We start from the raw sequence: 24,460 nt of genomic DNA, 5'->3' as shown, positions 1-24,460 counted from the left end.
CCCTCCAGTCTTCCGGTACCTCATCCATGGCTAACGATGATACAAGTACCTCTGCCAGGGCCCCAACAATTTCTTCCCCACAATGTCCTAGGATACACTTGGTCAGGCCACCTTTATGCACTTTAAGACCACCAGCAGCTCCTCTTTTATAATGTGGATATGTTCCAAGACATCATTATTCTCTTCCCTGAATTCCCTAGCTCCCATGACCTTCACAGTAAACGCAGATGAAAGATATTCATTTAAGACCTCGTTCATCTCCTGTGGGTCCACACATAGATGACCACATTGATCCTTAAGGGGCCCTATTTTCTCCTTGGTTACCCTTTTGCTTTTTCCACCTAAAAGTGGTACATAATTGACAACATGTTTTATTTTCACTACATTCTGTTGAATGCTGCACCAATTTCAGATTTTAAAAAAAGTAGATCCAACAAGAAGGACATATTTCAAAATTGCAGAAAACCATACTTGATATTCCAGTTATCAATATCATAATTTAAAAGCAATTGAATAACATAGAGGCCTTCCTCTCTCAGAATGAATTGATCTATATCTTTAACAATTATAAGTTGGTTTCCCCCTGAAGGCATTCAAAAGCTTTTAGGTGGGAAGGTTGTGAATAAAATTAAGTGGTGGTGATATTTACTGATAGAAATGTCTGCCAATTCATGGTGCACTGAGATTGCCGGTTCAAAAACCACTAATGTCGTTTGGAGGTTATGTAACATTATTAATCTGGAAAGGGAGAGTTATGTGATATGAAGCAATAATGCTCCACTCCCAGGAGATAACTTGCACTCAGCCTGTACTGTGGGAAAATACAGGTCCAAGTGAGATACCCATTTTACATGCTCACCTGAAATCAATCAGTGCACAAAAAAAACATAAAACCTTACCTCCCCACTCAATCCACAAAGAGTTGGTTTAGAATTACCTGCTTAGTGCCTGTGAGACATTCTCTTGGCTGTGTCAGTCTGATGCCAACACATTCTTCATTTACAGCACTCAAGATATGGCAAGGCATAGCCACATGTTAAAACACAAATAACAAAATCTGAGGGAGCATGTTTATCCAAAAATTAATAGTGCTGGGGGTTTCTTTGGAGAATGACAATATAAATAGGGTCAAGGTGTGTTTGAATGGACTTCAATCGAGGGAGGGGATTAAGGAATCTGCTGAGAAGGTGCTGGGGTTTAACAAATTGAAATAGATAGTTAACGGTCAGTGCAGACTCATTTGGCCAAAGAGCCTGTTTCCATGCTGTATCTCTCAAAAACTCTATAAGGGCCTCTGACCTGTTCCTAGAAGTATGGTTGTTGGGACTGATTGTCTTAATAGGTTGCATGATTATGGTGTGCACTCTTTCCCCTGACTAAAAAAGTTTAATGATGTGAAATACTTCTGCTCACTTGCAGGTAGAATTATGTTTTCCTGCAGCTAAAAATCAGAAAATTTATGACCAAGCTAGAACAAACCCTGTGCATTTTATTTTTGTATTGATGCATGAACAGAAGCAATTCTATTTGAAACCCAGAGAGTTTCATTATTAGAACTAATTTTCAAAGGTAAACAACTGTACAGAAAAATGTTTAACACCCTTTCACGGTGTAGTCTTCATTCTGCACTGCATTTGGAGCCTGACGATGAATTATATTTATGTGAATATATGGAGGTGTATTAACTTAGCTCCCTGCAACAATGAACTCTCCAGTGTTAATAATCTTACCTGCATAATATGCAAAGATATCCTCAATTAAATCTTTGAGTACTTAAGATAATGAGACTCTAAAAACTTCTTGCTATAAATGTTTGTTTTACACTGCTTAGGGTTTAGTACAGTGTACACAGAGATAAATATTCCTGTTTTCCAGTACAGAGTGTTCTTTGACCTATGCTATCAGTTGCCAAACAGTCAATAGTATTGACAGGGTCTTTCTGCTCTGGGTAATCAGCAGCTTGTTCATATCATTTGTGTGAACAACATTTCATTAATATTTCTTATGACTTTTTTATATGCATACTTATACTTTTAAACCTTCAAAGAAATTTTCGGTTGTTAAGTATAAAGTCATTTGTCTGTTTTAAAAAGACTGTTAATTCCTAAGCTTAAAATATTATCAAGGTAAAACTGGAGAACTGTATTGAACCAAAGAATTTTTCTTAATTCCTGGTATTTTAAAAAAAAACAAATGCAGTGATTAAAATCCAACTTTTCTTTTACTGGTACTGAATTACTACCTTATTAGGATACCAAGGGTTAAGATTAGAAAACAAATAAAAGTATGTTGAAACCTACTGAATTACCACTATAAGGACAACTTAGGAGTGGTTTTAGAGGTAATCATGTTTTCACAGGCTTGTGTCTGGAAGCCAGATAAATAATTAACAGATTAGTTTTTATAGCAAGGGTGTGACTGCAAAACTACTTGGCAATGGTATTTTTCAACTGTTGTTTATACCCGAGGTTTCTCCCAAATGTCAATGTTATTTGAAGGGAAGGACAAATAGGGTGGTTCAGTTGGTTGACATTTAGTAGTCTGTGGGATCTTCAGCCCTGAGTGACGCAATGGAATTTGTCTCTTAAGCTCTAGCTGGCCAGGCTAGAATGAGTATGATTCATAGTTCATGCAGTTAAGTGTCCAGAACTAAGCTATATTCAGATAATGAGGTAACAGGAGTATCATAGGTGCATGCTTTGTGTAGTTACTTTTGTTCAGCAAAATTAGTGCTCTCAGTACTGACCTCCTTAATGGATCCAAGGTAAATACATTTATTAGTTGATGTGCCATGATTCCAGTTACACCTAAAATTATAATTTTCAATTATACATGATATGGTTCAACACCTGACCAACACAGGGGTATATTTTACTGAAGAACATTTTAATGTGCTTAGAGTGTGAAACAAAATAACATTGCAGATTGAATATTACCAAAGTAACATAATTCGTCTACCTACATGTTAACTTAGTGACTGTCTCTTTAAAACTTGGTTATTATGGGCAGGTTTGACAGCGGGTGGAATCAAGACTTTAAATCAGGTTTGTCCTAATACATTAATGGCAGATATATTGTTGACGTCATTAACTAAAGCTTGAGATAGAGACAAAAATATTTTTTCAAATAGATTTGGATATTGTAACATAATTTAAAATTCACTGATGGTTCTATAATGGAACAAGACATTTGATTATACAACTATTTGGTTATTGGACTATTTACTAGATTATTTGAAAACCATTCATAATATAACTTTGGTCTTGGATAAAAATGCCTACTGCAGTACATTGTTTGTGATGACTGATGAAAGATCTTACAAAGGCATATGATGGCCTATTCCTATAATCAGTAACCAAAGAGAGTTTGCTGTTTGTTATGTGTGCATGTTACTGAAAAGCTTATCCAGATCTCAAATCAACCCCTTAAAGGGTTGTGGATTTGTGACTCACCCATGAAACTGAATTAATCTTGAGTAAAGTAGCTTTAAAAGAGGCACAAAAATCTATCAGGTATTTACAATACACTCATACAACAGATACTTATGGAGCGTTTCTACAATAATCCAGTTGGCTTCCTAAAATCTCTCTTCAACATGGAGCACTACTGCAGACCTTTTCAAGATAAAAAAAGGTTATTAAATAATTGGTATTTAGGTAAACTAGCAACAGAATGGTCATATGCTTGCACTAGAATAATTATTCTAAATAAAGTCATCAGTGATTGAGAAAGTGATCCAGTTACAATGTTGATACCAATCGTCTAGGTCTCTGGGTGCCTCCAGTAATGAAACCATCATTCTTCTACACACAGTAATAATCCACTTCTAGATAACCATTCTTGCCTCAAGAAAACAAAAAAAGTTGATTCAGATTCTGGCCACTTTGTGGAATTATTCAATAATAGTCTGGAGTGGGAAATGTTCATTATTTCTTCCCCCTCCCAGGGTGAAGGATGCTGAGATTAATGGTTTTGATTTGGCTGGTACTCTGACTGAGATCAGCTAAGACAGACCAAGAACTACAATTTGGATACGTGAAACATCAATGGTCCATTTCCCTCAATGTACACTGCCTGACCGCCTGGGTTCCTCCAACAGTTTGTTTTTTGCTCCATGTTCCGGCATCTGCAGTCACTTGTGTCTCAATTAAAATTTGGATCTTCATGAAACAACCAAGTGAAACATTTACCTACCAAATCATCAAGGAAAAAAAATGCAATTGCTTGCATGAACATGCTCCAACAAATGATAAGTATCTCACAAATGTGGTTTATCATCAAGGGACAGACTTCCTAAAATTTAAAATAAAATTACAGTCCAATGATGCTATATTTACATAATTTCCATTCTTAATGGTGCAGCAACCAGCCAAACAGAAGATTAGAATCAACACAGCATCCAAACAGTTTCAGAATCCAAATTAATACAGAGATAAACATGGTTTCCTTCATAAAGTGCCTGAATGGAGAAATGCACAACCCAGGCTGGAAGTCTCCTTGCCCACACACGTACAACCAGACTCGTCTTACCTCAGATGATATCTGCAGGATGGGTTACTTGTAATTCACATTGCAAATGTGCTTTCTAGCAAGAGAAATGTGAAAAGACTAAAATAAGACTAAATTAAAACTTAACAATTACAAAAGTCTTTGCAGAAACAAAAGTGGCAGAGATGAAAATTCAGCTGCTTGGTGTTTGGGTTTAAAAGCTTTCTTCCCCTGCTTGTTTAACTGTCACATTGGCTCAAGACAGGTATATCAATTGGTCAAAATGTCAGATGGTTCTGATGAAGGGTCTTTGACCTAAAATGATAGCTCTGTTTCTCTTCCCACAGATGTGGTCTGATCTGATGAGTATGTCCATCATTTTCTGTTATTATTTTGGATGTATCATTAATATTTTAAAATGACTACCTGAGTTGCCTCTGACTGTAATAAATGCCCAGAGCTCGGGAGCAGTCATCGATCTACAGAAACTTTCCTCCACTGTTTGTTTCTAATTAGCCCAGGATGTAACTACCTACCAATACAATAACATGGATGCTGTTGCTGTGCTAAGATCCATCAACTGAGTCTTCCACCTCTGTGGCAGATCCTCTCAAAACAATGGCAGTATTGTTTGCAACTTGAATGTCCATTAATTTCACTGCTGGAATTCCTACTGGTCAGTGTGCTTACTGATTCCTGGATCAGCTGCTTCCAATTCTAATTATTTTTAACATTGATATTGATGGAGAACATTGAACAGAACATAATCAAATGCTCTTTCCTTTTAATGAGTACAGGGGATGGTAGAGTGTTTCCCACACTCATGATGGGCTAGGCTTAGTAACTACTGATCAAATATATTGAATATAATTTGCTGGTCACTTGGGAAGGGGTGACAATTAGGGAGACCTTGCCCAGATTTTTAATACTATGTATTAAAAGAATTAAACTCTGAAAATAGTCAGCAAGTCATGCTCTTGTAGCCATTGTACTTCTGCAGCTTTTCCAGTTAAGTTACTCTTCAATTATGACCCCCCCATGTGTTGATGGTGGTGGATTTGGGGATGGATGTACCATCAGAATGTTACATAGCAGTGGATAGATTCTCAGTTCTTGGACATGGTCTTTGACTGTTCACTTGCATGGGACTTCATGAGACCCTGGAGCCAACACCAGTTTCTGCCAGTGCACTCCTGCTCAACTCTATGCCAGTGTACTGTCCTGCTGGTAGGACTGTGGCATGGATGTGATGGAGCACTTTAGGTACAAGCAACACACAGCCCTAACACAGCACCATAGATGTTAGTGCAGAGGACTTTTCAAGGCTAACGATGTTGTGTAAACCTTTATCATGACTGGTGATTGGGTGATGCTGGGTGGACTGCCCATTTTTATTTATTATTATTGATTCTCGTAGAGAGTTTGATACAACTGAATAGTTTCCTCAACTTTTTCGAAGGCCATTTAAGAGTCAACCACATTGCTGTATGTCTGGACTTGCATGTAAACCAGATGGGGTAAGATCAGCAGATTTCCTTCCCCAAAGCACATTAGTGAACCAGATGGGGTTTTATGATAATCCAGAAGTTCCATAGTTACAAATATTGATAGTATCTTTCTTACTCCAGATTTATTTAATTAACTGACTTTAAATTCCCCAGCTGCGCTACATAAATAGAAAACATGAGGTTTGGGATAGGAGCTGGAATATAGCAACAGGAAAGAAGATTCAACAATGAAATGTTAAATACATGTACACTTTGGCTCTTACTCTGAACTTGAGAGCATTATCTCTTTCTTTTGGCTCTGCTCAGACTTTTTCTCTTGCCTCCTGCCCTTCCTGTTGTATTGTCATTTTGCTTTTCATTTCCCTCCTTGGGAACACTAATTGCTCCTTCAACTCACCATTGCACCTTTGCCCTCCTAATCTCCTTCTGTTGTTCCATGCTTAAATCTTCACTGGGTAAATCCACGTCTGCTCTGTGTCTTGCCGACAATCTCTGAAAGATTCAGCAAGGGGCAGATTATTACCATCTTGCAACAGAAATTGTCTCTTTCACCTATCTCGCTGACCTTCCCACCCTGGAGCTAAATTCACCATTCTCCCTCCCATACATACAACTGCCCCATCCACACTACTTTGCTGCAGTGCAAAAGTCTGTGTTTGCTGTCAGGATATCTGTTCAACTTTCCGTTACCAACACTCTGGACAAGTGCAAAGACATCCTGGCTTTGAATTAAATTTGAATCGCGGTGCCCATTATTGAAGCTACATTACCTATCATATGATTGTAATGACAAAGAAGATGGCTATTCAGTCCATTGTGTCCATGCCTGCTGCCAAAGGAGCAATCCCTTTAGTCCCATTCCCCCTTTCCTTATTTCTCTGAATTATACTTTCCACTCTTATCTTACACCTCATCAGCGAGGAAATGGCCTGAAGTACACTTTGGTCTTTCCATCCACTCTTTTTGATATCTTCTTCTATTTCAACTTCCTCACATTGTCTTAACATCTCATCTCCATTCAATAGGCTTTTTGTCCATTGTCTGCCCTGCAACTCAGCCCCATTCTCACTGGAACCTTTCTCCTTTCCTCACTCAATCATTATGCTGAATAATTCCATATCCTATGTGACTTCATTTAGCCTTCATTTAGTGGGAAGGGCGATTAGTTCCTGGGCATCAACATCTCGGAGGATCTATCCTGGGCTAAACACATGCATGCAATCATGAAGAAGGCATGTCAGCAGCTCTACTGCATTAGGAGTTTGAGGAGATTCGGTATGTCACCATAGACTCTTGCAAATTTCTATAGATGTGAGGTGGAGAGCATTCTGACTGGTTGCATCACCGCCTGGTATGGAGGCTCCAATGTGCAGGATTGCAAGAGGCTGCAGACGGTTGTAGACTCAGCCCAGCTCCATCACAGGCACAACCCTCCCCACCATCGAAGACATATTCAAGAGGCAAAGCCTCAAAAAGGCAGCATTCATCACTAAGGTCCCTCACCATCTGGCCATCAGGTTCTTCCCCTCTGCCATCAGATTTCTGAACGGTCCATGAACCCATGAACACCACCTCATTATTCCTTTTTTATTGCACTATTTATTTATTTTTGTAAATTATGGTAATTGTATTTCTTTGCTGTCATGAAACAACAAACTGACTCATATAAGTCAGTGATAATAAACCTGATTCTGATTCCGATTCTGATTCCTTCTATTTCAGCACTCAGTGGGATCAATAATCTATATTCATGGACCCCAACTCCTCTTTGGAACTTCACTGAATCCAGTATTTTACCAAATAGTAAGATCTTTTTAATTCATTCAAGAGATGTGAGCTTCACAGGCTGAGCCAGCATTTAATTGCACATCCCAAGTTGCTCTTGAGAAGGTGGTGGTGAGCTGCCTTCTTGAACTCTGCAGGCCTTGAGGTGTGGATATACCCACAATGCTGTTAAGGAGAGAGTTCCAGGATTTTGACGCAGTGACAGTGAAGGAACGGTGATATATTTCCAAGTCAGGATGGTGTGTGGCTTGGTGAGCAACCTCTGCATGGTGGTGTTCCCATGCTTCTGCTGCCCTTGTCCTTCTAGCTGGTAGAGGTCGTGGGTATGGAAGGTGTTGTCTAAAGAGTCTTAGTGAGTTGCTGCAGTGCATCCTGTAGATGATACAAACTTCTGCTACTATGCATTGGTGGTGGAGTGAGGGAATGGTTGTGGATGGGGTACCTATCAAGAGGGCTGTTATGTCTTGTATGTTGTCTAGCTTCTTGAGTGTTGTTGAAGCTGCACTGATCCAGGCAAGTGGAGAGTGTTCCATCACGCTCCTGGCTTGAGATTTGTAGATGGTGGACAGGATTTGGGGAGTTAGGAGGTGAGTTGCTCACCTCAGGATTCCTAGCCTCTGACCTGCTCTTGTAGCCATATCGTGCATAAGGCTACTCCAGTTCAGTTTCTGGTCAATGGTATCCTCCAGGAAATTGATAGTGATAACACTCTTTGCACTGATCCACATTGCTTCCCTATCTGTGCTTATCACCCACAAATGGAAACAGTGTCCCTAAATCTAGTAATGCTTTCGCAACGTTATAGGTCTCAACTAATTTACACCCTCACCCGACCCCCCACACCCAGAAGCCTTCTCCTGAAGAAAGAGATTATTCTATTCCTCTAAGGCCTAACATAGAATCACTCACAGTTTCCAACATTGAAATTCAGTGTTTCATCTGCCAATTAGGACATGTGGCATAGTCTCCCAACATATAAGTCATTTAGAAGTATGGGAATAATTAAAGTCCCAGGACAGATCCTTCTAGTTTCATACCAGCAGTCTTATGCTGTCAATTTGAGTTGTTGAAATCCCTATCCTCTGTACATTACCACTCAACAAATTTCCTAACTAGGTCAATAGTTCCAAATTATCCCACTTCCATGAGCTTCAGCCTTAGCAACTATCTGTTGTGAGGGACTTCATCAAATGTCATATGTAATAGGCATGGAGATTCCACTGTGCAGTACTTAGAAAAGAAAAATAAATCAGATTTCAGGGCAGCGTTCCTTTACCCTCACTTCACATCGAACAAATCCTCTGCCATTTCCTAATCCTTCAATGTGTTGCTACCTTTGGACATGTCTTCCCCTCTCCTCCATCTTTAGCATTTCACGGGGGGGCAGTCCCCATTACCCCACTAAACTGACTTCCCTCAGCGCCTTCCAGTGCAACAGAAGTCGATGTTACACATGTCATTTTATCTCCTCCCTTCCTACTTTCAATATTTCCAGCATTCCTTCCTAACTTCAGATTTTCTGCATTTTCACCTGCTCTGGGATTTTGTTATTTTGCACTCTCACTCTGATTGTCATTTCACCTCACTTGAATTCCACCATATCAGAGACATTTCTTCTTTGCTTTCTTCTCCCTTTTTCACTTTCTCTGCATCTCTAAACCTAATTTTCTTTAACTTTCTCAGTTCTGGTGAGAAGTCTTTGACCTGAAATACTGACTGTTTTTCTCTCTCTGCAGATGTGGCCTGTCTTGTATTCTAAGCAAAATGTTACAGAATAAATGACCAGTTAATCTGAGCATCTTCATGTTGTCTGAGGGAACACTATTACCAAAAGAGAGAATTCCTTTTTGTTGCCACTGAATCATCTTCCAGCTTTGAACAGGTCAAGGTTCTTGTATCATCCAAAGGTTGAGAACAAAGGATGTCCTTAGCACTGAACGAGCATGTTAGACTAAAGTGGGTTTTGAATCCTCCTCGACCAGGATTCTAACAACAGTTGACACCTTGGTGCATTAAACCATTTCCCATTATTGATCAGAAGAAAGAAAACCTACAGTCTTTTACACAAAGATAAATGAACACTCCTTCAAACAGCATAGAAGTTACTTTTAAAAAAAATCCCACAAAGAAAATCAGCAGCTCTCTCTGATTGTGGAGAATAGCGACTGGAAGTATTGATCATAATCTGCAACTTACAACCATTTCAGGTTCTCAGTGTTTTTGGGACACATGCATCCGAAATTTTGGCTTGCTGCTATTTTTGTTCAAGTGCATTGAAACATGGAGCTATTACTTATTGAGAACCTGGACGGCAATAAAATTAAATAGGATGAATATAAACTATCCATCACTTTAACAGGCTAGTAATTGAAAATAATGCTTAGTATTCTGAATATATTAAAATTACCCCTATTGAATCTGCACTTAAGTATGGCCTGGAGAGTGGACAGTAAAGGTGTATAGTTGTATTCTTCAGAAATTAACATCAACCACAACAGCACTTTGTGAATGCCCCTTGAGTATGTAGGTTAGTTTCCGTAATACTAACTCGTTCTACATTCTGAGATTATACTGAGAATAGAATGTTGGAATGTATTGTTCCTTGAGGAGAGGGCATTTGCAGTTGGTTATTACAGTCCTTTGTGTGCATGTTTTGTAGATTTACCAATAAATAATCTGCAGCACATTGAGGAAATTCCACAATCAGTACATATTATAAACTAGTGTAATGATCAGTTGGAGTTAATTACCAGTAGTTGTATATATATAGAGCCACAATGCCTTGAATTCATCTCCTAAGCATCCACCATTCTGCCAAATATTTACCAAATACTTCCTTCTTTCTGCTCCTAAGAAAAGGCAAATGGGTCAGAACTGTATAGGTGGTGGAGTTCTCAGTAAAGAACAGTAGATGTGATTCAAGGTGGATAAGGTATTATGGAATATAGCAAGACCAAATACAATGTAAGGCACTGAATAAACTAAAGCACTGAAAAAAGAGACAGGTAGTTGATTCAATAAAGCTTTGTGCCAAGGAGGTGGAAACAGACTGAACAGGTCCTGAACAAGGATTTAAACAATGGGTAAGCCAACTGAGCTGAAAGATTTGTTTTTAGTTTTAACATTCCTGTATGTTCTTGTGTACCTCTTTTATGTATGTAAAGAATGCAAAATTCTTGCTGTAACACAATCAAGTGGTTTTGATAACCATTATTAAACTGCAAGAGAAAAGGTTGTAAAAGCCATACACTAGGTGCACTTCAGCTGTGTAAAATGAAAGAACGTGTATTTATATGACACCTTTTATGACTTCCAGACATCCAAAGTGCCTTCTAGAGAATGAAATACCTCCTGAATTGTAATCACTGTTGTAAGGTAGGTAACACAACTGCTAAACTGTGCAGAGCTATGTCGCACACACTTGAGAATGATGTGCCCCACCAACCTAACTATAATAAAAGTAAGACTTTTTCCCAGTTGCATGTGCTAAATACATGATATCTTAGTGTATGCATATTAAACTTCATTTCTATTGACATCAAAGGTGCCTAATTTCAGAAGAAGATTGCAAAATTCATGGAGATCTGTAAAATTAGGTAAACTCACTGTGTCTTCCTGAGATGCTCTCACAGACATCATTACTCAACCACTATGATCAACGTTCCCTTGAAATAATATTGCTACATTAGTGGACAGTCACCAGAATCAGAATCAGATTTATTATCACTGACTTATATGATGTAAAAGTTGTTGTTTTGTGGCAACAGTACAGTGCGAAGATATAAAATTATGATAAATTACAAAAATAAATAAACAATGCAAAAAAAGGAATAATGAGGTAGTGTTCATGGGTTCATAGACTGTTCAGAAATCTAATGGTCGAGGGGAAGAAGCTGTTTCTGAATTATCAAGTGTGGGTCTTCAGGTTCCTGCACCTCTTCCCTGATGGTAGTAATGAGAAGAGGGCATGCCCTGGATGGTGAGGGCCCTAAATGTTGTGTACCAATACTACTTCCCTTCAATTTATTGAGGAGAGCTCATTAGATTGTTACACCAGCACATTTATAAATGCTTAGGCAATCACTTGTGGTGGGTGGGTGGTGTTGGTCTTCTGGACCTAGCCGAGCTGGCCATCCACTGGCCAAGGCCAGGTGTCACGAGTGGACCTGACATTTCTTATCTGCCTCTCACGCTTGCCTCTATTCTTATATCATTATATATTTTGTTTTTTTTCTAATTTAGACTTCTAATAGCGATGCTATCTCACTGGATAGACCTTTTATGCATTGTTTTCTTATGATTCTGAAAAACCCCGTTCCTCTTTATCATTTTATTTAAAAAAAGAGGACCTAGACTTCCCTACCCACCCATAACATGATCCTACAATGCATTGAAGTTGACCTGAAAGAGACTATGACCAACTAGAGCAGAGCTCCATTGGGATAAATTGAAGCATAACTAAATAATGCTATCATTTGCAAAAGATGTGAAAATATATTTTATTTAATTAAAAAGCATTGTTCTGCTTAAAGGGATGTTGAACATTCGCGTTCTTTGCAACATTTTAATTAAATATCTAAAACATATTATCACAGGTGTTTGAAAAATATTTGTACTATTTTGAATTTGATGGAAAGTTGGTAGATGTAAGCTGTATGTATATGGAGCTTTTAACCAAGAGAAACCATAATTTACAATTTTTTGACATTTTAATGTTGGAAACATTGCAAGGGATATCGGAGAAGGATTGAACAATAATGGGTAGAAATAAAAAAAAAATAAGGAATAACCATTAATATGGTTAATGAGTAACTTTTGAAGAAACCTTTGAAGGTGGAGAAAGATGCTTCAAGGTGAAGAGGATCAGGAGTAGAATTCATACTCCTACCATTGGAAGAAATAAAACATTACTCAAAACGTTAGTGATTATATCATAGACACCACTAATAGTTTCCACAAGCACAGTTGAAAGCAATGTATCTGGATTGGAGGAGGGGAAGATAGAAAATAATAGGCAGGAAACTAAACAAAGTTTAAATTAAAGCAAAACCTGGAAATGTCAGGAGCTAGTTAAATATAACTGTCGTTGTTTATTTTGTTCAGTGCTATCTATTTTTTGTGGAAAAAAGACACGTTAAATGGGCTAAATAACACTTGGCATGGTCCATTTTACTTTAAATTGTTCTGCAAAGTTCAAAGGAAACATGTCTTGTCATTTCCTGTCCATGTATCTCTTTCATGTGTTCTTTGCATGCATCAATAAATCTTATTAAATACCAATTAAAGTACACGTTATCCAATAACAATCAGGTGAACTCTCTGTCCCCATGGTGGAATGCAAATAGTACTTGATCGAGGAATCTACAAGGTCCTGGAAATTCTCTAATAAGCCATCATTCTCAAGCACAGGTGTTTTCAATTTCAAATGGGAGTAGAAGGACCAGTGTTAAACACAGATGTACCAGAGAGCAAAAGTTTCACTCCAGAAAAGCCTGGATTTTTTGGTGCATACTTTTATCACTGATTTATTTATGCTCTGCAGTCACTGTGTATTCAGTTTTAGTCACAGTTTCCTTGATTGATCTGCATTATTTACAGCATTTTAAATCTTTTTCAGAAAGTAACATGTTCTCAGAATCTATAAATGACTAATGTACCAGGGAATATTGCAACATGATAAAATGTTTCTTTAAGCTCTGCAGGACCTCAGGTTGTAGAGCTTCTGTACTTAATTTATTATTTATAATTTTATAATTAGTAAAGCTATGCTTTCCTTTTTCACATTGATGGTGACTACTGCTGTCAGATGGAAAACAAACTCAGCCAAAGAAATAATAGTTTATGGTGTTCTTAAAAAATCAGAAGATAATTTTGGCTGTAAATTATTGCTACAAGTTATTGGAAAGCAGAATGCCATAGATTTTGGAAACAAAAACAGGAAGTGCTGGAAACACTCAACAGTTCATGCAGTATCCGTGGATGTTAACGTTTCAGGTTGATATCCTTTCATAAAACTAAATTGTATTGACAGTCTTGTGCATGGGTCTTATGTGATTTAGCTTTACTCAAGTTATTTGAGGACTTCATTAAATCTAGACAGACAAGACAGAAGTTGCAAGGTAGTGACTTGCGAATAGAATGTAGGACATAGAACAGTACAGCACAGTAACAGGTCATTCAGCCCAACATGTCTGTGCCGACCATGATGCCAATCTAACAAATCCCACCTGTCTGCACATGCTCTATGTCCCTCTATTCCCTGCTTGTTCCTGTGTTTGTCTAAGTGCCTGTTAAATGTTGTTATTGTACCTGTTTCTACCACCTCCCATGGCAGCCCGTTCTAGGCACTTACCACTCTCTGTGTAAAACTACTTGCCTCACACATCTCCTTTAAGCTTTCCCCCTCTCATTTTAAAGCTATGATTATCTTCTCTATCTACTATCGGGTTGCTACTCAGCTTCCGAAGCTCCAGAGGAAACAAGTTTGTCTGACCTCTCCTTATAGCTAACATTCTCAAATCCAGGCAACATCCTGGTGAACCTCTTCTGCATCCTCTGCAAAGCCACCACATCCTTCCTAAAATGTGGTGACCAGAACTGTACACAACACTCCATGTATGGCCTAACCAAAGTTTTATACAGCTGCAATTTGACTTGCCAACTTTTATGCTCAGTGTCCCGACCAATGAAGGCAAGCATGCTGTGTGCCTTCATTACCACCCTATCCACTTGTGCTGCCATTTTCCGGAAGCTATAGACTTGTAACTCAACATCCCTCTGTATATTAATGTTTTTAAGGGTCCTGTCATTTTACGGTGTACTTTCTTCTTCCATTTGACCTCCCAATAGGCATCACCTCACACTTGTCCAGATTAAACTCCATCTGTCATCCCTCTGACCAAATTTCCAACTGATCTACATCCTGCTGTATCCTTTGAAAACGTTTCTCATCATCCATAACTCCAATTCTTGTGTTGTCTACAAACTTGCTTATCAGACCACCTATAATTTCATTCAAATCATTAATACATATTACAAACAGAGGTCCCAGCACTGATCCTTGTGGAACACTGCTAGTCACAGAGCTCCAGTAAGAAAAACACCCCTCCACCACTACTTTCAATCTTCTAATACCAAGCCAGTTCTGTATCCATCTTACCAACTCACATGTAATTTAATCTTCTGGATCCATTTACCATGAAGGACCTTGTCAAAAGATTTACCAAGGACATTTCATGGCCCCTTTTAGCCCTCCCAATTCCTTGATTAAATGCTTTCCCGCTTCCTTTATATTCCTCAAGGGCCTTGGCTGATTTCAGCTTCCTAAACCTTACATATGCTTCCTTTTTCTTTTTGACTAAACGTACAATATCTCTTGTCATCCAAGGTTCCTGAACCTTGCCATGGTTAGCTTTCTTCCTCTCAGGAACACACTGGTCCTGAATTCTAACCAGCTGGCCTTTAAAAAACTCCCACATGTCAGATGTGTATTTAATCCCAAACAGCCACTCCCACTCTATTTTTCCCAGTTCCTGCCTAATACTGTTGTAATTAGCCTTCGTCCAATTTAACACTTTCGCCTGAGGACCAGTCTTATCCTTATCCATAGCTATCTTAAAACTTACGAAATTATGGTCATTGTTCCCAAAATTCTCCCTCACTGAAACTTTGACCATTTGGCCAGGCTCTTTCCCCAATATAAGATCTAGTATGGTCCCATCCTTAGTTGGAGTAGCTACATATTGTTTCAAGAAACCCTTCAGGATGCACCGAACAAATTCTGCCCCATCTAAGCTCCTGACACTAAGGGAGTTCAAGTCAATATTTGGGAAGTTAAAATCACCCACTACAACAACCCTGTGTAGCGGTTGCTACCAAGGAATAAAACAAGACTCTACTCGGAGGATTGCCAAACAGAACTGGTTTATTTTCCCGCCTTGTGCAGGCCCTTTAAGGGAGAAAAACTCCCGCCCAAAAAAAACCGGCAATGACGTAAGTCCTACGTCATCAGGACTTTCCCGCGCGCGGGTTCTCCCCGTCGCTCGGAAAGACGAGGCCCGCCGCCATCTTGGGCCTCGTCGCTCCGACGCCGCGCGACCCGACTGCCGAGCCGGTTCGCCCGACTAGACGGTGAGTCGCCACACCTGTTATTTTTACATCTTTCCATGATCTGCCAACATACCTGTTCCTCTATCTCCCACTAGCTATTGGGAGGACTGTCATATAACCCCATCATAGTGATTGCACCTTTCTTATCCCTGAGCTCTGCCCATATTGCTTCACTAAATGAGCTGTCCGAGATGTCCTCTCTTTGTGCAGCAGTGACATTCGCTCCAATCAATAATACAACTTCCCCACCACTTTTACATCCCTCTCTATCACATGTGAATCATCTAAACTCTACAGTCTTGATTACCTGTTTGTTAGCTGTATATGGAATTTAGCTTTCTCCCAGATAAGGAAGTAATTTTAGAAAGCACTCCATGAAAGCTACTTTATGATTGGCCTTGAGGGTAGCCAATCACAGAGTTATCTGTTGGACATACAAAGTTTTGTTTTGCTACCATAGGAACATAGATTGTTTCACCAAAGAATTTTATGCCAAAATTCTGCCTGAATTCTCCAGCAGGCATGTTCCTATTCTCAGCCATGCCACAAGAGAGAGTCACTCAGCACTTTGCCCACAGGAAAGAAGGAAAAACAATGCCTTCAATGACAAGTAATCCAGATGATGGCTGTGCATCGATTGATGCCTAGTGAGGACTGTAGGAACATACGAATTAGGAACAGGAGTAAGCTACTCAGTCTCTTGACTCTGCTTCAACATTCAATAGGATTGTGGCTGATCTGAAATGGGTGCACCTTATTTTTAAACAGTGACTCCTATTTCTAGATTTGTCCATATCCTCTCCACGCCCACCCTTCAGATTTTATGTATTTTAACTGTTAACTTGTATTCTCTTATCCTCCAGCAGATACAGACCTACCCTGTCCAACATTTTCTCAGTGGACAAACCACCCATTCCAGGTAATTGTCCGCTAAACCTTTTCCAAACTGCTTTGCATGTGTGCATCTACAATTTTTCTTTAAAGATGCAGATCAATACTATACAGTGGGGTGGTGGTGGAGGCTGATACATTGGACAAGTTCAGGAGATTGTTAGATAAGCATATGGAGGAATTTACGTTAGAGGGATATGTGGGAGGAAGGGGTTAGATAGTCTTAGGTGTGGTTTGAAGGGCGGCATAACATGGTAGGCCGAAGGGCCTGTATTGTGCTGTATTGTTCTATGGTTCTATGGTTCTAGTATTCTGGGTCTGGTCTCACCAATGTCCTACATAACTGAAGCACAACCTCCATTCTTTTGTATTTAATTCCTCTAGCAATAAACAATAACATTTTATTTGCTATTCTAATTACTTGCTATACCTGCATACTAGCCCTTTGTAAATCATAAACTAAGACTCCCAGATTTCTCCGCATCTCAGCCCGCTGCAAGTTCTCACCATTTAATTAACATGCTACTTTTTTTTGGTTTTCCTGTCTGAATGCTTCTTAAACATTGCTATCATATTTACTTCACCGCTTCCCTGGCAGCGTGTTTCACTGGGGTATAAAAGAGGTGCGGAGGTTGTACTACTGACTCAGAAGAATTTACCCCCCTCACACTTAAAGCTTCTTCAAAGAACTCCAATTGGTCAAAGATGATTTCTCTTTCATAAAACACAATTGCCTTGATTTTTTCTATATGCCTTTCTACAATGTCTTTAATAACAGCTTCTAACGTTTTCCTAGTGACAGATAGATTAACCTAAATGGCCTGTAGTTTCCTGCTTTCTATTTCCCTCCTTTTCTGAATGAATGTGTCATCTTTCAATATAACAAAATCTTTCCAGAATCTAGAGGACTTTGGAAAATTAAAACCAATGTCTCAAAAATCTTTTTAGCAACTTGTTCTTTATCCCTGGGATGAAGTCCATCAGGACTCCATCATGTTACCTCTGTAGCTGAAGTAAAAGTCAGGAATTTATAGTTGTAATTGGATGTTTATCATTGGGGGATATACAGTGATACACAGCAGTCTACAATTCTAAGGATTATTGTTTTCTTTCTTACAAATGAATAAAGGTCAGATATGTATCATTAATAAAGTTATAATGGTGGATTTGTTTTCACTTCTAAATTATTTTTAATTTGCATCTGTGCAATCAGACTATTAAGTGTTAATTTATTGCAGTGAATCAGCCTTTATATTGTTACTGCAATGAATTATAATGTACTGGGGAATTACATAACTTTATATCAGTGTATAACCTTACTGGGGCTCACTTACCTGCTCTGCGGATATTAAAATTCTTAAGTGCCTTCTGGTCAAGGACCATATGGTAATGTTCAACAAGAAAATTTTATCACCAATCTGGATTACTTTACCCCATATAATAGCGACAACTGAATTTTCAGCATACTCCACTATAATTTATTTTACAAATTATTTTATGTCTGTCCAGTTACAAGTTAGCTCAGTACTCTCCAGTATCTTCATAACAGCCATGCAGTCAGCCCTAAGTGGTGTCTGATGGTTTCAAGTAATCAATATCTTTGCTGTCTGATGAAATGATGATTGCATCTGGATATCGGTGTACTTCAGCTTTTGCTGGAGGCTGTACTACAGCCTTTGCAACTTGTGCAATCTTGATTTTCTCTCTCTGTCACTGGTGGTGGTGCCATCAGCTTCCTGTGTCCTTCCAAAGCCTCTCTCTCACCACTTATATTTTTATGTATTTTTTTCCTCATGCATCTTGTTTTCCTTCATGGGAATGCATTAAAACTAAGCTCCTACAGTGTAAGTTGGAGCCTGAATTAAATGTACCAGCACAATGACACAATTACTAGACTGCTGCCTCAGCTCCAGTGATCTGGGTTCAAACCAGACCTCAGGCACTGTCTGCCAGCCTTCACATTCTCCCTGCAACCCTGTGGATTTCCCCGGGTGCTCCAGTTTTGTCCCACATCCCAAAGGTGTGTGGCTTGTAGGTAAATTAGCCATTGTAAATTGCCCCTAGTGTGTAGATGAGAGGTAGAATCTGGGGGGGAGTTGACGGGAATGTGGGCAGAATAAAATGGGATCAGTGTAGGATTAGTGTAAATGAGTGTTTGATGGTTGGTGTAGACTTGGTGGATTGAAGGGCCTGTTTCCGTGCAATATGTCTCCATGTCTGTAACAGCTACAGACAGGAGGTTATCCAGGCCTTGAGAAGGCAGGCAACAAAATGGTTGCTGGATTCAGAATGTAACTATTGTTTGCAACACTCCAAACGAGGGTCACATGCTGCCCCCTATGCTGACAAGCCTCCAGAGAATGCCTTTGGTTACCCTTCTATCAATCACGTCAATGGGAAAGAAAATGACAATGTGGTCTTGCTTAAATTCAGCATAAGTACAAAATCCCCAGAGAACAATTCCTTAAAAATCCAATGAGTGCAACACTCCCACACTGAATAATTACCAGACCATTATATCAATCTCTGAAGAATGCCTTTGGTTGTCTCATCACTTTCTTATATTTGTGTGGGAGTATCAGTGTCTCATCGCTGAATCACTGAATCATGAACCAGCATGTCAAGGGTCATGAATTATATCTTCTCCCCTTCCCCCACCCACCTACCTTCCCCCTCTCACCTATAGGACTCGCCTATCACCCGAACTCACCTATCCCCTGCCCGTGTGTGCTTCTCCCCCTCCCCCCCCACCTTCTTATTCTGGCTTCTGCCCTCTCCTTTTCCAGTCCTGATGAAGGGTCTCGGCCAGAAACGTCGACTGTTTGTTTCCCTCCATAGATGCTACCTGACCTGCTGTGTTCTTCCAGCACCTTTTGTTTATTGCTCCAGATTCCAGCATCTGCAGAATTACTTGTGTCAAGGTTTTCCATAAGGTAGTTTCCCAATCTTGTTTAGATCATTAAAAAAAATGCTGAGAAGTAGATAATTCGTTTCCAGTACTAGAAATGGTAAGGTTAACCAGCAGAGGCAAATAAGCAGAATCACCACTGTGAGTCACTTATTGAATACAACTTGTTTTAACTTACGTTGATCAAATTGAACAAGGACTGAAACTGCTCAGTGAGCATTATTCCAGCATGTGGGTGTTAATTCTGCTTATTTGTCTGATACTGGTTAACCCAAACTATTTCCAGCACTGGAGAACTCAGCATTTCCTTTAATCATCTGACCAAAATTGGGAAACTACCTTGTGGGAAACCTTGACATGTTGGGGCATGGCTCGTTGATTCAGTGATGAAACATGCTGCTGTTCTGATAGAATGTATTTCTGTGACCAGCAGGTATAATGATCTAGCAATCATTCAATGTGGAGGTTGCACTCATTCAATTTATAAAGAGTTGTTCTGTGAGGTTTCTTCCAACTCTGACTTGTAATCTAACATTAAGCAATACATTGTTAAAAGAACACATCCAGATGCACCCTCTAATTAAAGAACTTCTGTGAATTGTCTTCATGCAAACAGGGTTGTAATTTGTTCTCCGGTATTTAGATTGCATAAGACTTAGTTACGTACTGTATATGGACCATGTTTTTCTTGTGTTATCAGAAGGAACAAATAAGAATTTGGATCTGAATTCCCAGTCACAATCAGAGTAACTACACTAAAATTAGCCTTTTATTAAACTGGGTTGGATTTATCAGCAGAGCTGAAACTTTTACCTTTGAAAGCTCACTCATCATCAATTTGCTCTGAGTCCAGTTGACTTGGTGTTCCTTCCTCAGAGAACAGCTACTTCCTTTCAACCATTTGGTTCTTGAACCAACCTGCATTACCCAAACCACGACCTCAGTATAGGAACACTATGACCACTTTGAACACATTGCACTACAATGGACTTCATTTTTTTTGTTCTAATTATGTTCTTTCTTGTAAAAAAAGTGTTTAATCTATGTTTAATTTATGTTTTATTGTGAATGCTGTGTATCTGATTCTATGTGTCTGTGATGCTGCTGGAAGTAAGTTTCTCAATGCACCTGTGCATACATGTACTTGTGCATATGACAATAAACTCAGCTTTGACTTTTGACTTTGACTTTGAGGACAAGTGTGTTACCCACCCATTTTCACCTCATCCAAAACTGATTATTGCATTTCTGAGAAATGTTCAGGCATTAGGACTTCGGCACTTTAAAATACACAGCTATAGACTTAAACAAGTGGCTCTCTCTGAATGTCCAGAAAACCAAAAGAACAACTAAGATCAGATTTATTTTGGAAGTATAATTTTCCATCTTTATAGGTGCAATCCTTTTTACACGTCTCTATTAAAACCTGAAACTGCTCCGCAGGTCTTATTCTTCCATGAGCACATAATTTAACACTGTTCACAGTACCAGTTTTCTATTTTTAAGAGATCTGGGGACCAATGGAATATCACAGCTATTTTTTTTTGATTAAACTCCTATATCTAGTCTATTGCTGTAAGCACCATAAATTTTGGATTAAAACTCATTTTGAGCTGGAAGGTTGTAATTCAGTTGTGGGGTTCTGTTTTTGCCCTAAATACACAAAGAATTATGCAGTTACCTGGCATTTTTCAAGAAAAATGGTAACTTTGCATGTTTTGTATTATTACACTCTTCAGGCTCAACTAAAATTTCACAGCAAATCATGAATGTTAATGAGAAAAAAGTGTTTTATTTGAAGCCAATACCAGAACTCTTTCTGTTTTTGTGGCTTAGTGGTTCCAGTCACTCAGAGAGTGTAATACTGTTGGAGGTTCACTCTTTGATATGTGATGTTGAACCTCATGTTCTCTCAAAGTTCCCCACCTTCCTGCTTCCAGGAAGGCTAGGGGAATTTTGGCTTGGCTGATATTTATCTCTCAGCTAATATCCCTAAATGGATAATCTCATTGTTTCCCTGCTGTTGTTCATGGAACTTCATCACAAGCAAATTAACTGCTGCTATTCTTGACTTACAAGAGACAAAGTTCAAATGTTATTCATTGGCTGTAGAAACGTTTGCAAAGACAGGCACTTTATAAAGGCAAGTACCTGCCTTAGTCCCTTCCATTCTGTATTTCCACCCTCTTTCTGTTTTTATTATTTAAACATCAAAATTATTTCACAATTCTGATGTTTAAAAGCTCATTGATTGGAAGAGAAAGTCATGATGTGGTTAGTTTGGGAACTCTGGGAATGTATGAATAGGAACTGTGGAATGAATGTTGATTTCAACACAGCGTGGGCAAAATGCAAAGGCAATAAGTTTGCAGCTTGGGAAGTTCCACGAAGGACAGTTCAGAGTATTTGACAATGTGATGAATACTGGCAGAGACGGCTGATAACTAGGTCGTATGCTGTTAATTCATGGCATTGATTCTCTGTGGATTATAATACTGGGTAGAATTAACTCTGTGTAGAAATCTGAAGATAAAGTTATGTCAACATAATTATACTTGTTGACTTGTATGTTACAACGACAGGGTAGTAAAGTGCTAGCTTGGTTTAGTGATCGAGTGCCCCACTTCAGAAACTGAGAACTGAATCTACATTTCAATGTGATACTGATGGTAACGGCACTGGAAATGTAATTTATCAATGTGACGTTAAAACAGACTGTATCTGTTCCTGGATATGAACGTTCTGAAGGCATGATTTGATAAATATCACAAAGCTTTACCAATAACTTGGTCAACATTCTTCCCTCAACCAACTATATTTGTTTACAAAACAGCAATAACCGGGATTTGGCTATGATGTGAAGAGTATTGTAAAACTGGAACTTTTTTCATTTCATCTGCCATACTAGAATCAATAATATCATCACTGTGATTGGCTGGTATCCTTCAGTTTATAAAAAAAAGCAACTGAGTACTGTGAAACATCTAATCACCCAATTGTCCTTCCCATTGTGTATATAATATTTTGTCTCGCCACCCTGCATAATTACATAAGATTCTCAAACAACATTTGTCTGGAGCTATTTTTTCTGTAATCTCAATCTGCTTAATTGATGCAATTACTTAAACAAGCTGTTTCTTTTGCACGATTTTGACCAAGATCCAATTGCCCATCATTTAATTGCATGTCATATTGCTGTGAATTCTCCAAATCCACATTTGAGCACATTGTACATCACAAGACTCAATACAAATTTGCTCTAGCATTTCAAGAAACAGACTTTAATTTTAAAATTCAAAAAAAATTCTTTCCTTAATGTAGAATGTCAACTCTTTGTTCATAGTTACTGCTTAACTGGAAAGAGTGATTCTAAAAATGTATAAGGATGTGGCAGACAGGAAAACTCGCTTCTCTGTATAATCTGTTTAACTGCAAAATAACAGCAGGTCTCAACATTATAATATCATTGCTCTACTGTGACAGAGTGATGAACGACACTGTCTAAAGGAAAACTGCAAGCAGTGGAAATTTTGAAATGGAAACAAGAAATCTGCACCACATTGATCATCATCTGAAGGAGAAAGGAAGGGTACTTCATCAGATCAGTTTTGATGAAAGATCACATCAGAAACATTAACTATCTCTCTCTTTTGGATTCCATCCTATCTGCCGTGCACATCCTGTTTTTATTGCTGCTTGTGGCTTTGTTTTCTGCGAATTGGCACCTCACTTTCGGTTGTTTTGAACAGCTGAGAACAAATAATTCTGAATTAAGTGGAACAAATTAATGGAAGTTTTGATTTTAATAAAGTCAATAAAATTAAAATCCCCATGAAAATCAATGTCATAGATGAATTACACTGGATATAATGCCAGTTTGTAGTGAGTGACATTTCTGTGCTCAGTAGGGGATGAGTTTGTGGAATACTTTACACCGCCTATAATCTTAAATTTGTACCATAAATGTGTGATTACAGCCTGGTAAGAATAATATTGTTTTCACATCACAAAATCACCTTTCACTTTTGATATTCCAGTCAATAGAATGAACAAAAGGGCGGTAGGTCTGCTCCACCCACCCAGTACCATGGATCATGAATAGCCCATGAAACCTGCAAACTAAAAATATCAGCAGGGATCAGAGCTTCTGTTGAAAAAAAAGTTAAATATCTTATTATATTGGTGGTGATGATTTGTTTGCTGCAGAGTTATTATGTTGATGAATGTGATTTTTTTTCTTTGGAGGAGGAATTTAAGAGAATGTGATAATTAACAACATTTTCAATTGACTTGTTAACTTGTTGTTCACTTTAATACAATAGTTTTTAAATCAAAATGGCCAGGAAGTTGTGCTGTGCAGAACCATTTTCTCAGTATCATGTGTGTTGACTTGCTCTGGATTCTGAGTGTGACTTGGGAGACAACATATTTGGTTTGATTTCTGCTGCTTGGCAACTTGGATGGTGCAGTATCACATGTGTCATATGCACATCTGAAAAAAAATCATTTCAAAATATAATTCTATAACTAATGAAGTTTGAAACAATACAATTATTGACTAATCACTTTTGTGCATTCCTTCCAAGGTCATTTTGTCATCTTCCTGCTCCTACACAGTACTCCCCAATGCCTCTTGAACTTTCAGATATCTGCAATCCAAGTGTACAATGCAGTAATGAAGCTCACACTGCTGCCATTATGGTTCAGGATACCAAGGGCTTTGAACAAAGTGTATTCTACTGTAATAAAAAACAAGTATTCAGTGTTAATC

The 24,460-nt window shown here is 38.6% G+C and overlaps 1 long non-coding RNA gene across 1 annotated transcript; it reads left to right on the top strand.

Annotated features, from left to right (window-relative positions):
• Nucleotides 1–2,634: 2,634 nt before the first annotated feature.
• Nucleotides 2,635–23,277, top strand: LOC127580003 (uncharacterized). The gene is made up of 5 exons (XR_007957762.1): nt 2,635–2,764; nt 7,719–7,799; nt 11,098–11,156; nt 16,757–16,809; nt 23,173–23,277. It is a non-coding gene; the product is annotated as an uncharacterized LOC127580003 (long non-coding RNA).
• Nucleotides 23,278–24,460: the final 1,183 nt, after the last annotated feature.

The sequence above is a fragment of the Pristis pectinata genome, chromosome 18 (genome assembly GCF_009764475.1).
Source record: "Pristis pectinata isolate sPriPec2 chromosome 18, sPriPec2.1.pri, whole genome shotgun sequence".
Taxonomy (NCBI): Eukaryota; Metazoa; Chordata; class Chondrichthyes; order Rhinopristiformes; family Pristidae; genus Pristis; species Pristis pectinata.
This window is presented reverse-complemented; position numbering and strand designations above follow the sequence as displayed.